This window comes from Anastrepha obliqua, chromosome 4, assembly GCF_027943255.1.
Source record: "Anastrepha obliqua isolate idAnaObli1 chromosome 4, idAnaObli1_1.0, whole genome shotgun sequence".
NCBI lineage: Eukaryota > Metazoa > Arthropoda > Insecta > Diptera > Tephritidae > Anastrepha > Anastrepha obliqua.
In genome coordinates this window covers 87464389-87481817 of record NC_072895.1, presented here as the reverse complement: position 1 = coordinate 87481817, position 17429 = coordinate 87464389, and the positions used below count along the sequence as shown (strand labels likewise).

At 39.0% G+C, this 17429-nt stretch overlaps 1 pseudogene; it reads right to left on the bottom strand.

Moving 5' to 3' along the window:
- Nucleotides 1-16613: 16613 nt before the first annotated feature.
- LOC129246537 (U2 spliceosomal RNA) lies at nucleotides 16614-16799 on the bottom strand (annotated as a pseudogene).
- Nucleotides 16800-17429: the final 630 nt, after the last annotated feature.

The window sequence follows — 17429 nt, the reverse complement described above, 5'->3', positions numbered from 1 at the left end:
TCAGTGAAAGACTTACAGATGTTCCCGTACAAAGCGCAAACAGTGCATCAGTTAATGCCTGCTGATGTTCAGTCGCGTGAAAATCACTGCCAAGCCATCTTGAATCGCAACAACGAAGAGGACGATTTTGTGTCGAAAATCATCAGGAGCGACGAGGCGAATTCCCACTTAAGCGATTACGTCACTAAGAAATATCTTCGTTTTTGGGGCACTGAGGCCTTCGTGTGATGCACGAGTACTCATTACATCGATTACATCAAAGTCGCGGCGTTCACGCGGGAGGAATAGTTGACATGTATTTTTTTGAAGACGTCATCGGCAATACGGGAACTGTTACCGTAAACGCTACAGGGCCATAACAAACGACTACTTACTTCCGGAATTGGATAATCGGAGCTTGGTGAACAAGTGATTTCAGCAAGACGGTGCAACCGCATACACAGCACGGGCCACAGTAGATATTGCAAAGGAGGGCTTTCCTGCCCTTCTGGTTTGATGATTGGCATAGCCTGCAAGATCACTCAATTAAACCATCCAGGACAACTTTCTTTGGTGCTCCTTGAAGTAATGAGTTTGTGCCAACAAGGCAGGCATGCAATCACAGCCCTTATGGAAATCTTGAATAAAGTCATGGAAAATGCGATCAAGATTTAAAGGTCCAAATAAAGATTTCCATCACCGAAAATCAATTTTTTTTATTGAATAGAGTTCCACTATGAAACTTTATGGGATTACTAAGCATATTCAGCTATGGCACCTTTTTGGGTGTTTGGCCGACGTGATGATGTTCCACAAATAGAGGGACCTTCAGCTTCAACACGACTCCGAACGGAAAATGGTTCTTATGAAGAGCTTTTCCATGGTTGCAATACACTGGGAAGCTTGCAATTGCCTGTTGAGGGGCGACAGCTATTAGAAAAAACTTTTCATAATGATGTTTCAGCTTCTAATTTTAAACAAAAAACATTTTTTTAATGAAGCACTTTTTACAATTGCAATTAAAAAAAAATTCGGAGCAAACAATTTTTGCAATTAAATAAGAAAAAACATTGTTCCTATTAATTTTAATTTTTATTAATTTAATTTTATTTTTTTACCATTACATTTTCTCCTATTTCCGAAATTACTCCACTTTAAAAACTCGATATCGAAATTTTCTATATTGAATACATCTGAAAATTACTAACTTTTTTTTACTTCAAACCACTTTTCCATTTTAGAAAAATCTATATCAAAATTTTCAGCATTGCATATATCGCAAATTAACTTTTTTTTTAATTTTTATAATAATTCTTTTTATACTCAAGCCTAAAAATAAACCAATTCTTAAAACAAAATTCATGAAAGCCCAAGAAAAAATGTGTTTCCAAAAACTTTGAACAAACAAAAAATGTTTTTTTTGGGATAAAACAATTTTTGTTAATAAGCAATTCTTCGAATTAAAATTAAAAGAAATATTTTTTTTCAATTAATATAAGTTATATTGCCATACACCACTACACTTCCCAACGTCGCACCCTGTGATCACATTGCACTACACGTGAGTTCATTGCTCTAATTAAAGTTCACACAAGAACTTTCGCTGACGCGACACACGCGCAAGCGATCAATTGCAATATCCAATGCTTGGGAATTGCAAGGCCAGCATATTGGCCAACACGCGCAACCCAACGATTGCGAAATACCAGCAAGCGGTGGGAACTGCAACGTTGGCGAATTAGCTTAGGTTAAGCAGTTAGTTGGTAAGAAAGATAATTTGTAAAGTTTAGTTAGAGTCAGAACCGCAACCAGTGCGGAATAAAATTTATTGTGAAAAACTAAAATCGCGTTTTTTATGTTATCGGTGAACAGTTGGTTCACCGCAACTTTAATTTTTTCAAAGTCCCTATCAGCCAGGGCTTAAGTGGCGCCCGAGCAGTCGGTGCAAAGTGTAAAAACAAAAAAAAAAAAGCAATAAACGATAGTAACAAAATTTTTCTACATGTGCCAAAGCAACACAGTCAAAGTGTAAAAGTTCAAGCAAAATTTTCCATGGCAAAGTGAAAACGGAGTCAAAATCGAAGTCAACAACAAATCGGCATAGACAGTTGCTGTAACATAAAGTGCTAATTGAATAAAATTTTATGTGGTTTGCCACAAACGAATTGAAACAAGAAATCTTAATAGAATTTTCGTTTTTTGATAAAAATTAAGCTTTGTTGGAATGCCAGTTGGTGCTTGTAAAGTCAGTCAAACATCCTTTGTGAAGTGCAATACTTAGCTGTGTGTGTGCGTGCTTTTGTGCATATTTGCCAATTCAACAGCAAATTTCGTGTGAAGGAAATCAAGTTCGGGAAAAAAAGGAAAAGTTAATTGCATTGATTTATTTTGCATACCAAAAAACAAAAAATAAAAAATTTTTTTTGACTAAACTCTGAATTTGGAAACATTTGGTATCGCCGTTTTTTCAAGAAGCCAATGAAATATTGGTTTGTGTAAGTTTACAAATCTATTCTACCTATATATATTTCTATTTTTAAGAAGATGAACACAGACGAGATTTCGAGGTCCCTAACAGAGATGAATGGCGCTCTGAATGCCATTCTTGGTAAGGTAAAGAAGTTTGAGGAGCGTCTCAATAGGGTGGAAGCAACGAACAGAGATGACTCCTTGCAAGGCCTTACACAGGACCTGGAACGAATAGAGAGGGAAGTACTGGAGGTACGGAGACAGTCCACGGACACCAGGCCACAACCAGTCGAGCCGCTAGTTACGCCTCGAACGGAAGATGAACTAACACAAGTGGCCAAGCTTCCGGACTGTGTCAAGGAGCTGCAAGTATTCGATGGTTCACGGGAACACTATGGTTCCTGGGTGCATAGTGTAGAGTTAGTAATAAAAGACTACGAAATTGTGCGGCACAAGCCGATATATACCGCCATCCTAAGACATATTAGGGGAAAAATTAGGGGGGCGGCCGATTCTGCGCTACTTGCGCACAACATCCACGATTCAGACTGGGCAAAAATTAAAGAAACCCTTTCGCTGCACTACGCAGACACTAGAGACTTACAAACGTTGGAGCAGCAACTGACGTTAATGTCTCAAGGGCGGCAGAGGTTATCCGACTTCTATTCGCAAATCCAAAAACAGTTATCCCTAATGATAAACACGATAGAACCAGAGAAGTACGCACATAAGGAAACAATTGAGGCGCTGACAGAGGCGCACCGTCGAAGAGCCCTAGATGTGTTCATTAGAGGTCTCAACGGGGATCTACCAGCCCTGCTCCTCGTTCAAAATGTCAAATCCTTACCAGAAGCATACTCTGCTTGCCTGAAGTTGCGGAATGCGGACCGCAGAAATACATTTCACCGTCCATCTCTAGCAAATAGAGGTGACGGGAATATTATTGATACCCCATCCTTCTCCCGTAACAGGCGGGATTACAATGGCCAAGGCTATTCAGACCAGCAACATCCACGCCAGCCGAACAACAAGCGAACGTGGCAAGATGGCAACCGGAAAGTACCAAGACCGTCTTACTCAGGTTCGGGGCAAACAAGACCGCAAAATTGGCGGAGCACTCCGTCGGCGTTGGTAAAATCAAATTACGAGCCATCTTCCCAGTCGCGATTTACTAGATTTACCCCATATGACGGCGCAAATAGGAGTGCAGGTTCCACGGGACACATGAACCAAACAGCTAATAAACCACAAAAACTGTTCCACCTGATACCGGTAGACAAAGAAGTTAACCCGGATACAGCAAACAAAGAACAACTCACGGAGGATCAGGTAAATTTTACCATAGGAGCCTCATGTCTGGCGTACCATATTTAGAATATGTTACGCATGATCAGGGTATGTTAGAGTTTCTAGTCGACACGGGGGCAAACAAAAATTACATCAGTGAACGCGTAGCACGCAACACCGTGCCAGTGGAAAAGCCATTCAAAGTAACCTCTGCCGGTGGCGACATAAAAGTAGACAGAAAAGTATGTGGATATTTTTTTAAGTTTGTAGGCAAGGACACTCCCACCACATTTTTCGTCCTCCCAGGACTCAAATCGTTCGACGGGATCATAGGCGACGACACGTTGACTGAAGTCAAAGCGGTAATAGATAGAGAACTCAACGTCCTTATGCTAAAACCAAATGTAGTATTGCCCCTTAAGCGAAAAATAGCGCAACAAGTTAATAAAATAGAAACAAACATCCCGCTGGATCCAAATATCACTAACCTTACGAAAAATAAGCTCTACCAAATATTAAATAAATACGAAACCTTGTTTGGTCCGGTTGACCGCAGTATGGAAATCCAAACCAATGTCCAAGCCGAAATAAGAACTAATACCGGAAACCCTATCTACACAAAAAGTTACCCCTACCCTGTAAACATGCGCGAAGAAGTTGAGAAGCAAATCCAGAATTTACTTTCAGAAGGAATAATTCGTCCTTCAAAAAGCCCATACAATTCGCCCATATGGATTGTGCCGAAAAAATCTCAGTCTGATGGGGAAAAGAAATATCGAATGGTCATAGATTTCAAGCGGTTAAACGCAGTAACTGTCCCTGACACGTATCCTATACCTGACATTAATGGCACCATCGCGAGTCTTGGTAATGCTAAATATTTCACAACACTTGACCTCACTTCGGGATTTCACCAAATTCCAATGAAGGACAGCGACATCGCAAAAACGGCATTTTCCACAATGAATGGAAAATACGAATTTTTGCGGCTTCCTTTTGGTCTCAAAAATGCACCCTCTATCTTTCAACGAATGATAGACGACGTGCTCAAAGAATTCATAGGTCGTACATGTTTCGTATACATCGACGACATTATAATTTTCAGCAAAGACCAGGATACTCATTTAAGAGACATCGAGACCATTCTCCATAGGCTTTTGGACGCAGGTCTCAGAGTTAATCTAGAAAAAACGCAGTTCCTTAAAACAAGCGTAGAGTTTCTAGGTTATATTGTGACCTCCGAGGGAATACTCCCAGACCCAAAAAAAGTAGATTCAATAAGAAAAATGCTTCCTCCTTCCAGCTTAAAGGAACTTAAAAGTTTCCTAGGTTTAACATCATATTATAGAAAATTCATCCGAGATTACGCTAAAATTGCAAAACCGCTAACAAACCTCACACGAGGAGAGCACGCACAGGTAAAGGCAACGCAGTCCAAAAAGGTACCCATAAGCTTGGACACAGAAGCCCTAAAGGCATTCGTTGATCTCAAGGAGATACTGACGACATCGGAAGTCCTAACCTTTCCCAACTTCGACAAACCCTTCAATCTGACAACTGACGCCTCCGACTTCGCTATTGGTGCCGTGTTGTCACAAGATTACGATGGTAAGGATAAACCAATAGCATTTATATCAAGAAGCCTAAGTACTACGGAAGAAGCATATGCGACCAACGAAAAGGAAATGCTCGCCATTGTTTGGGCATTGGACAATCTCCGGAACTACCTATATGGCGCTAAGAGGATACGAATATTCACCGACCATCAACCATTGACGTTTTCCCTCAGCAACCGGAACTACAATGCAAAACTAAAGCGATGGAAGTCTAGGATCGAAGAATATAATTATGAAATAATATACAAACCAGGTAAATCAAACGTCGTGGCAGACGCTCTTTCCCGCTTAAAAACTCAGGCGAATCCCCTTACATCGATAACCGACGACGATTCAACAGGCAACACCGTCCACAGTGCGGAGCAAGATAATTCGGATCTGATACCGTTCGTGGAAGCGCCAATAAACGTATTCAGAAACCAACTTGTATTTGGAGGTAGGTTGGAAATATTCGAGGAACCCCACCCCGGTTACTCGCGACACTACCTAGGGTCAGAGGGAATTAGCGAAGCAGAGCTTATCGACGTCCTCAAGAAAAAACTAAGACCAAACGTAATCAATGGTATTAAGATTCCAGAAGCTCAATTAGGACTACTCCAGAAGGTATATTTAGAAAATTTTATGCAATATAAGATCCGAGTAGCTCAGACTATGGTAGAAGATTTGAGGGATCCGGATAGAATTTGCGATATAATATGGGCAGAACATAAAAGGGCTCACCGCAATGCCACAGAGAATAAGAAACAACTCCTGGAGAAATACTACTTTCCCAGAATGAACAGTATAATCAAAGGATATGTCTCGTCCTGCGAAACTTGTAAGGTCAGTAAATACGATAGGCATCCGAATGCACCAGAGCTGCAAAAAACCCCAATCCCATCACGTCCTTGTGAGATAATCCATTTGGACATTTTCGAAATTCAAGGGGAGAAATTCCTCAGTGTTATCGACAAATTCTCAAAATTTGCGAAACTTTTCCATTTACGTAACAAATCCACTTTGCACCTTAAAGACAAAATAATAAAACTCCTACACTATTTCACAACACCTGATATTCTCGTGACCGACAACGAGCGCGGTTTAATTAGTCCAATTATCCAGAACCTGTTAGACTCTTTAAGAATAAAATTGTATCGCACACCATCCCAAAGAAGCGAAGTGAATGGTCAGGTAGAAAGACTCCACTCTACCTTAATTGAAATAATTAGATGCCTGAAGATAGACAACCCAAAGTTAAGGACAAAAGAATTAGTTAACATAGCAGTGGATCGATACAATAATTCAATTCACTCGGTTATAAACCAAAAACCAAGTGAAATATTTTTCAATCGAGCAAAATCCTCTAACTATCAGGAGCTGTTAGAAAAAAGTAGAAAAACTAATAAATATTTGAAAGCCTTGCTGACAAAAAAGCAGCTAGACCAGATCGAACGTCACAATAAGAAAAGATCTCTTCCGGAGCGTTATGACGAAAACGATGTCATATACGTGAAGGATAAGCAGATTAAGGGAAAGCAAAAACCCGTGTATAAAAAAGAAATTGTTGCAAAAGACAATAAAGTATCAGTCACCACGCTAAGTGGCAAGAAAATACATAAAACTCACATAAAAAATGTGAAACGCAGGAATACATATCCTAGCACTTCAACAAAAAAAAAAAAAAAAAAAAAAAAAAAAAAAAAAAAAAAAAAAAAACACTTGGTACTAAGGGGTAGTTAATCTAACAAGAGCGGGCTTGTAAGTGGGACAAATCGTGCCTTAACCGGATAACGCGATTCTCCATAGCTGGTTCGAGAAATGATAACACCTCTAGTCCAGAACAAAAGGAAATGGTCATTACTACAAGAGCGGGCTTGTTAGTGGGATGAATCGTGCCCTAGTAGGCTCGTAGTGCCATCGAATTTGACAAATGGCTACACTACTTCCAAACGGGATTCTGGCGATCTCTCCGTAGCTGGTTCGAGAACAGTATGGCCCTCTGTCCTAAACAAAATTTAAAATGCCTCCCCCGCATAATCGGCTGGAGAAGAAATAAAAAAAATTTTTAAAATGCCTCCCCCGCATAATCGGCTGGAGAAGAAATAAAAAAAAAAACAAAACACAATTTAAAATGCCTCCCCCGCATAATCGGCTGGAGAAGAAATAAAAAAAAATTTTTAAAATGCCTCCCCCGCATAATCGGCTGGAGAAGAAAGAAAAAAAAAAAAACAAAATTTAAAATGCCTCCCCCGCATAATCGGCTGGAGAAGAAAGAAAAAAAAAAAAAAAAAAGAGAAAAATTTTTTTTTAAAAATGCCTCCCCCGCATAATCGGCTGGAGAAGAAAGAAAAAAAACAAAATTTAAAATGCCTCCCCCGCATAATCGGCTGGAGAAGAAAGAAAAAAAAACAAAATTTAAAATGCCTCCCCCGCATAATCGGCTGGAGAAGAAAGAAAAAAAAAAAAAAGAAAAAAAATTTTTTTTTTAAAATGCCTCCCCCGCATAATCGGCTGGAGAAGAAGAAAAAAAACAAAATTTAAAATGCCTCCCCCGCATAATCGGCTGGAGAAGAAAGAAAAAAAAAAAAAAAAAAACACAAACCCAACATATTTCCCATTTTGTTTTTTTCCTAATTTTCTGTTCCTTTTCACTTCTATTTACGAATATTTTTGTAATAACAATATAAAGTAAATTTAAACAAATTTTTCTTTTTAATATTCCCTACTAATCATTATAAAAAAATCGTTTTATCCAAAAGAAAAAAATACAAAAATAAATAACATAACTTGTAAACCACTTGTAAACTTTAAACCACTAACACACTAACAAAATAATATCGCAGGAAAAGCTAAAATCCTAAACCAGGATAGTAACACTAGTTTAATGATATTCAATCTAATCCTGAGAATTCCGCTTACTAATAATACCTTCCTACTATCAACAACATTTTTCGCTTTTTACGAAATACCTTCTTAGAACCTAACAACTACTAACTTACTAACTACATTAAAATAGAATTAACATCTTGCGTTGCAGATTCCCACTGCTGGCAAATGCCATCAGCGGTCTGAACATTTTCAATTACAAGGCTCCGATCGTAACAATCCAAAATGGAAACGGGTGGATCATTGGCGGGTCATTCAAACTGGTACACGTCATCAATCTACAACAATATGCTACAACCTTGAGGCAAATGGAAAACTTAACAAACCGAATTGAGGACCAGATATTAACACAGCACTACATCAATCAAACGCTAGAACGACTTCATGAACTAATGGGCAACACAGGTAGAGCAAGAAATACTCGATCTATCGACTGGCTAGGCTCAGCGTGGAAATGGATAGCAGGATCACCTGACGCAACGGATTGGAACAATATCCTGCACAGTCAAAATCAAATAATTCAGAATAACAACCATCAGTACAGGGTTAATAAGAAACTATTCACGGCTACACAGGAGGTATTGGAAAAAATCGACGAGGTCGTGGATCGCACGAATAACGTGGTAAAGGAAACAGAAATCATGGAATTCAGACAAAACGCACTTCACAACATTTTTCTTCTTCGCGAGGATGTAAACGAAATGGTGCGGGGATGTCAGTTGGCAAAGAATGGAATTGTCAACACCAACCTACTGGATATGGACGAAATTAACCAAATTCTATCAGAAATAGAAACGCTCCCATATCAGAATATAATAGAAGCAATCGAATATGGCCAACCGTCGGTACTGACTAACGGGACACTTCTCCTCTACGTCCTTTCAATGCCAAAAGTAACAACTAAAAAATATAATCTCCTGGTCACTCGCGCTGGAATCTATGGAGGTAAGCAACTAAATCTCCCTTTTGACAGGATGCTTGTCAACCAGGAAGAGACGTACGGTCTAACAAAGAATTGCCTGGTAATCAGCTCGTCCACGGTATGTAAATCAGAATCCTTGATTAAACTGGAAGAAAGCAGTTGCCTACCGCGACTCCTAAAAGGTGGAGAAGCTAACTGCGAATTCATCAGACAGAATGGGTCACAGATAGAGCTGATAAACGAGAACACCGTGTTTATATCAAACTTCCAAGGAGTAATCAAAAATAGCAATGCCTCTATTACGATAAATGGCACCTATGTAATCCAATTAAATAACGAAACAGTCACCATTGGTGATCAAGTATTTTCTAGTTATGAAACTATTACCGCACAGGCCCTTCCAGCAGTACTATCAAAGGTGAAGAGCCATACAATGAAGGTCAACCTAGAATACGTCCACGACCTGACCATGGAAAACATAAGGTATCTTGGGTACGTTAATGAAAAGGTAAATTTCTCTCTCGCTTCAGAAATCCTTTCGATATGCGCAATTGTTCTTATTGCCGCCATGCTGTGGAGATGTTACAATAGAAAGCTAGACCTTCCGCCAGTTGAAATCCCGACTCATTGGTCAGATAACACTAACAACAACAAAATCATTAGAGGAAGATCTGCTCCTGAAATCCATCGCCTGGACAATAGCCTGCCAGCCACACCAGTCAGTATCAACATGTCGCCAGGAAACTGTAATTACTCTCTACAACATTTTACCCCCTCGCAATTTTCGTCCTTTGATCTGCGAGACGCAGATCTTTAAAGGGGGAGGAGTTATATTGCCATACACCACTACACTTCCCAACGTCGCACCCTGTGATCACATTGCACTACACGTGAGTTCATTGCTCTAATTAAAGTTCACACAAGAACTTTCGCTGACGCGACACACGCGCAAGCGATCAATTGCAATATCCAATGCTTGGGAATTGCAAGGCCAGCATATTGGCCAACACGCGCAACCCAACGATTGCGAAATACCAGCAAGTGGTGGGAACTGCAACGTTGGCGAATTAGCTTAGGTTAAGCAGTTAGTTGGTAAGAAAGATAATTTGTAAAGTTTAGTTAGAGTCAGAACCGCAACCAGTGCGGAATAAAATTTATTGTGAAAAACTAAAATCGCGTTTTTTATGTTATCGGTGAACAGTTGGTTCACCGCAACTTTAATTTTTTCAAAGTCCCTATCAGTCAGGGCTCAGCATTGCATATATCGCAAATTAACTTTTTTTTTAATTTTTATAATAATTCTTTTTATACTCAAGCCTAAAAATAAACCAATTCTTAAAACAAAATTCATGAAAGCCCAAGAAAAAATGTGTTTCCAAAAACTTTGAACAAACAAAAAATGTTTTTTTTGGGATAAAACAATTTTTGTTAATAAGCAATTCTTCGAATTAAAATTAAAAGAAATATTTTTTTTCAATTAATATATAATTTTTTTAAACTTAATTTTTTTCAATTAATTTTTTTTTTTTTAACATTATATTTTCTCCTAAAAAACTTTTATAATACCAAAAAGTGCAGAAGATACTTCACTTTAATGGCTATTTTTTCAGCTTGCTTCTTTTTATACTCAAGTCATGAGGTCATGACATGGAATTTCTCTGTAAGTATCAGGACGTTCAATAATGTGTGTGACTGACACATTGATGGCGGCACTAGTACTAAATCAATATTTTTTTCGAAAGTTGGCAACCTTTTAAGGCTTACTGTCAAAATCATATGTTAATCCGACCATTTGTTTACAAGTAACAGTGCTTTAAGTGACGCTACTTTTGAGTATTTAAAAAAAATGAATTCAAAGCAATTCCGTGTGCGGATTTATCATTGTTTTTTAATGAAAAAAAAAAATACTGTTCAATGCCAGGAATGGCTTGAAAAACATTATTCGGACTCTGCTCCATCAAAAAGAAGCATTTGTTATTGGTATGCCGAATTCAAACGTGGTCGTACAAACACCGATGACATTCCATCTACTGGAAGGCCAAATGACGCTGTTATTCCGGAAAACGTTGAAAAAACACTGAAAATCATTATGTCCGACCGTAAAGTGAAAGTGAGGGAGATTGCTGACATTCTAAAGATATCAGCAGGCAGTGTACACACCATAATACACGAACGTTTGGGTATGAAAAAGGTGTTTTCCAAATGGGTGCCGCTTTTGCTCACACCGGAGCAAAAACAACAATGAATCGATGATTCAAAGAGCTGTTTGGACATGTTTACGCGCAATAAGTCGGAGTTTTTGCATCGGTACATCACAATGGATGAAACATGGATCCATCATTTCTCTCCAGAGTCAAATCGGCAGTCTGCTGAGTGGCATGCAGCCGGTGAAAGCCGCCCAAAGCGACCAAAGACGCAGCAGTCGGCTGGCAAGATTATGGCGTCTGTATTTTAGGATGCGCATGGAATAATATTCATCGACTATCTCCAGAAAGGGCAGGCCATCAACAGCGACTATTATATAGCGTTATTGGAGCGTTTGAAAGACGAAATCGCAAAGAAACGGCCTCATATGGCGAAGAAAAAAGTGTTGTTCCACCAATACAATACACCGTGTCACAAATCAATGCAAACGATGGCAAAATTGAAAGAATTGGGCTTCGAATTGCTTCCTCATCCACCGTATTCTCCAGATTTGGCCCCCAGCGACTACTGGCTCTTCGCAGACCTCAAAAAGATGCTCCGTGGTAAGAGATTTGGCTCAAATGATGAAGTAATCGCCGAAACTGAGGCCTATTTTGTAGGCAAAGAAAAATCGTTTTACAAAGGCGGTATCGAAAGATTGGAAAAGCGTTGGAATGATTGTATCTCCCTAAAAGGGGACTATGTTGATGAATAAAAACGAATTTTGGCAAAAAAATGTGTTTTAATTAATTAGTCACACACATTATTGAACAAAGTTTACTTCGATTAGATAAAAGTCTTGCAGGTGTGGCGTGTACTCGAAACTACTTTTAATGAAACTAAATTTGAGAACCGCATAATTACTAGAGCAGTTTTACCTGCAGGAAGCTGGCAATTTCTGACCACTTGCGAGCAATAACTTTTCTATTTAAAAAACTGTATTCGCACATCAACTTTGGATGCCGAGGCACGTTAATAGTATCATACCGATTCGGGAGCCGGAAAGAAAAAGAAAAGAAATTCATTTACTCCCATCCCAGATTACTCCCATCAACAAGACAAGTCAAATATCAAACCGCGTTCTGTTAAAGTTTGGGTCTAATTAAGCATTATCACGGTCTCAAAAACTTTCTATCCCAGAACTACATCTTAAAAAAGGTATGAGAAGAAAGTAATTTTTTAGACTATTTGCATTCTGTAAACACTTTCACCGTTTCCTCGCGCTCCGTGTAGAAACCTTTCTAATGAAAACCTGAATTCCCACGCTGTTCATCAATATCTAACAAGCATGCGTGTATCCCAAAGAAATTTCCATATCAAATGCAACGGCATTTGCACGAACCCTCATCTCGCAGCTCATCAATTTAGCTCGAAGGAAATTACGGCAGCATTGCAAAAATTCCCACACTTGTATCGGTGCCGGCGCCACTTAAGCCAAGGGGTCGTGCGAAAAATCACCCTTCAGCATAATAGCCAATTTGCGAAATTGCAACCCTCCAGAAAAGCAGAAAAAAAAAACAAATCAAACAAAGAAAGTACAAAGCCAAGAAAAAGAGGAAGCCAGAAAGTGAAAAGCGCAAAAAAATCGAGTGCACTTTGCTCGCCAACAGCCAGTCAGGATATCCTTACGCAATTTTTGCACAATTGTGTGTCAGAGTGAGTTGACGATGAGGGTTTTCGATACACACACACACACATATCAAACTCGCATACGCACGCCGTCAATTCAAATGAGCTGAACATAGGTTAGAGGCAAGTCCAACAAGTGTCTTATCGGCGAATGCAGTTTCTCCTTGCAGTTGCATTGTCTTTCAATTGCAGCGGTGCAGTGGCAGAGTAAAGGGTAGGGTGGCGCGTGTTGTGACTTCTGCCTTGCGGCGCTGATATTCTCTTCCATCGCCTGAATGCCCGTATTGTTCTAGGGTTGCCATTGTTTTTCTAGTGTTATCCTTTATTATGCAGCCAAAGTGCAACGTTTCGCACACAAACGAAATTGACAGCGTTGTTGTTGTTATTGTTGTTGCTGCTGGTGCATGAGATGTTGCCGTAGTGAGCAAGGCAATGTGTTTTGTGTGCGTTATTTTGTTTTTTTTTTTTTGCCTGCGAACCCTTTTCATGCACCGTCAAAGGGAATCAGGATCACTGGAGGGAGGAATGCAAATGTGTGCATTTTGCGTGGAAATGCATTTGCATAATAAAAATATTGGCACACAGTAATGCATAATTATGAGTTGAATGTGAAAATTGCATTTACAACAAAGGGCAAGAGCAACAGCAGCAGTTATGGCTGTACCATCGAAAGGTAACCAGAAAGCAGTCGCCCAAATTCGAACTAAGGGGTACTGCTGTTTGTTTGAATATTTCCGACTGCGATTGCGAAATCGTTTAGAAACCGTTTTAAGTTACCTACACACAATGACTTCTATGATTTCAGTGAAAAGATATTTTATACATAAAGAATCAAAAATCAGATCAAAAGTGGAATAGTTGAAAGTTGTATCAAAAGTTTCTTAGCCTCGAAAAATCTTTTAGGTATAATGATGTTAGTCAAGGAAGTTGTTCTTGTAGCAGCATAAGCAATCCCCATACATATACTGGGAATGATGCTAAAATGACAGCCCTTGGCCGGAACGTAGTCAAGGAAGTCTAAGGAAGTGCTTGTATAACTGGGGCTTAAGCACCTAGAGCAAAAGCCCCTTCTGGAAAGGTAGCAGAAGTCCTGCTACTCAACCGTAATTACGTCCTTAACGCCACATTTTCTATTTCTGAAAATCTGCTATTTTCTAAGGCGTACGTCTGCTTTACCTACAAAGAGAATTGCACAACATGCGCAAAGTAGACCTCAGAAAATAGTAGCTTTTGTAACAGGTCACTATTACTTAAATTACTATCTCTCAAAAATTCACATTGGGAATGAGACGAAGTTGCGACCCTGTCTGGCGGGTGATAAAACCACAGATCATATCTTGTGCAACTGCCCTGCCTTGGCAGAGACGAAACTGCACATCTTTCACCGAGATGAAATGGATACGAAGGAAATCAAAAAAGCTCCTGTTGCAGATATTTTGAAATTTGTCCGCAAGGCGCAAAACTTACTGAACGAATTTGCCTTTTAACCGATTCCCAGCCCAAGGCAGGGAATATCTGGGTTAAATAATATAGTACCTGATGATGATGCATTTAATGGCAGTAGTACTAGTCAATAGGACTAGTATTAACTACTTCTAAAACACGTAGAAGGACACAAAAGATCTTTTAGGTCGAATTGTCGGCCATTTTGCGCTCTACAGAAACTAAATTATTATTACTGCGCCCATTTGACTCATAGAAAGGAGAAATTTGATAACTTATTCTTGTATTCCTAAAAATCTCACCCAGTGACCCGACAACCACCTTCTTCTTAAATTTAAATACCTAAGTTCGTAAGTGGTTTATTCATTCCTTTACCATTCATACCATACGAGTTTGTTCGGACTCGCTTGGTGGAGCTGGAATCGTTAAATTTATAGAAATCGTACTTATAGTTCGATTGTGAGCATTGGAAATTTATTTTAACTTTCTAAACGTGCTTGAAGAAAGTGGTCCCGCTAGATGCCGCTGTGGTCGGGGTATTCCAAAAAATCATATTTATGGTGGAAATTAGGTCACATAAGTAATATCTGTTAGGGTAAGATATATAAGTATATTAGGGTAGAAAATTCGAAAACTGCAAGTAGTATTTAGATTTTTATATATTAAGTCACTTTGAGCTCCACAAAGAATTATATAAATATGTATAATTGGCGCGTACACCCTTCTTGGGTGTTTGACCGAGATGCTCCTCCTATTTGTGGTGTGCGTCTTGATGTTGTTCCACAAATGGGGGGACCTACAGTTTTAAGCCGATTCCGAACGGCAGATATTTTTATGAGGAGCTTTTTCATGGCAGAAATATACTCGGAGGTTTGCCATTGCCTGCCGAGGAGCCTGTTATCAATAGACTTACAACTACGGCTGACAGTAACGAATACCGCCTTTAGAATAAAATAAGGTGGTTTTCGGAATACTAGGACGTTTGGTCATAATGTTATCTTAAACACCCAAAGGCTTACTAACAACTGATGAGATTTTAATACCGCTATCCCAGACTTTAGAACAGAGTTCAAGGTAAAGTTCCCCACGCGCAAAGAAAGGGATTCGAATTCAGGATCCAAGGTGGATTGTGGCTTCGGCCACGAAATATATTCAAAAGTCCTCGAAACTTCCAAATCCTTTTGCTTGGAGAATTGGAATAGTATTTCTCAAGCAGAAGTTATCGGGATAAGGAAAGCTTGCAGGATAATCAGAAATCATCCACAACAACTATCATAAGCACATATATTTTCAGATAGTCAAGCAGCCACCTTAACTAATCAGACAATGCAAAGAAGAACTTAATAATTTAGCGTACATGACAGACATACCTCTCATCTGGGTACCTGGCCATAAGAACACAGAAGGAAATGAGAAGGCTGATGAACTGGCAAGACAGGGGACGACATCCTATGAAGAGTCTGAAGCGGTAGAAATAAGCTGTCGCCAAGGCGTGCGTAAAAGGAAAATCTCCTCGCTATTTCAGAAGCAGGCCGTTGACTGATGGACTAGCACAGATACCTGCAAAATAGCGTAACAATCGTGCTCAATTTCAACAAATCCAGAACTGACAAGTTATTCAGAAAGCCACAAGCAGACATATTCAGAATTACGTCAACAATAACCGGCCACCTTTGGAAAATGGATGTAGAAGCTGCAATCAAGAAGAATATAAAGAAACACTTTTTCACTATCTGTGTGAGTGGGCGAATTCACGATGGTCAACTTGAAAGAAATTACAGAAAAGAAAATTGACAACATAGGCAGATTCATAAGCAAATAAAGATGGTTCGACTAATAAAAAAATACCAGTCTAACGGTTAGACTTGATAGAAGTGAAACCTTCCGTAAAACAAACTGAGAGAGAATAAGACGAAAGCAGCATTAGGAGCGGGATAATTATAGGTTCATTATAATATTGCTATAAAGTTCATATTTTATTTTCTTCATTTTATCATTATTCATCCTCAATGTTTTCAATTTCAACAAATGATACGAGTGGCTTATGATAGATAAAATATGATACAAATGCTTTGGTTTCGATGTTGTCAAAAAAAATACCCAAACGGACCGAAGAAACAGACTTACAAATTTCTTCCATTTTCGTCTACTTGTATTCATATAAAAATTTATGTCTCTTCCCACCAAAGCTAAATGTATTAGTATATTTCTTCTTGTATTTATTCAAGGCTGAAATCCCGGCGGTACTGCAATACCGGGTCAACCCATGGCAGAGGTGGAGAGCAAGCCCCTAAAACACTTCGCCCATTTCCAAAAATTAGTTTAACATTTGTTGTCCTCCGATGGAGGATCTATCAGATGTTAAGCTGATAACCACACTACCTAGTCAATACATTTTAAATAATAAACCTAATAAACCTTTTGAGAATTACACGCTCACAAAAATTATTTATATCAACATATAATATAACGCTTCGTAACTAAATAACTGTTAGGCCAGCACCTACAGCATGACGCGGTAGCCGAGCGACTAGCAATGTGAGCTTCCGATCCAAAATCCTTGGTTCGAATCACAAGAAAAAGAAAAAATAAAAATAAAAGTTATTTTTATTTAGTTCGTCGCTACGTTTATATCAACATATAATATAACGCTTCGTAGCCAAGTTGGTCGCTTTTTTCGTTTCACTTTTTCCCAAATCACTCCCAACGATTCTAAAGAAGTTTTCACTTCAAAAAGTACTGGTTCTGCAGGTGTTGATACACACACAATGGCATCTTTTGCGCCAATTGTGTCTGCGCTGTATCCCCTCCACGACCACCACCACCAGCCGCAGTTACTCTCACAATTTTGCTTCGGTGGGCCAAACCTTCCAATCTATCAGCCTTTGATAGATAGAAATGTTTTTTGGTGTAACTCAGACACTTATTAAGTATTATTTTTGAAGTTCGGAAAGAAAAGTTGCTCTGAGTATATTTTATTATTAAAATAAGTTGGCCCATTTAGGTCAGATATGAGACTATTCTCTGGTATGATT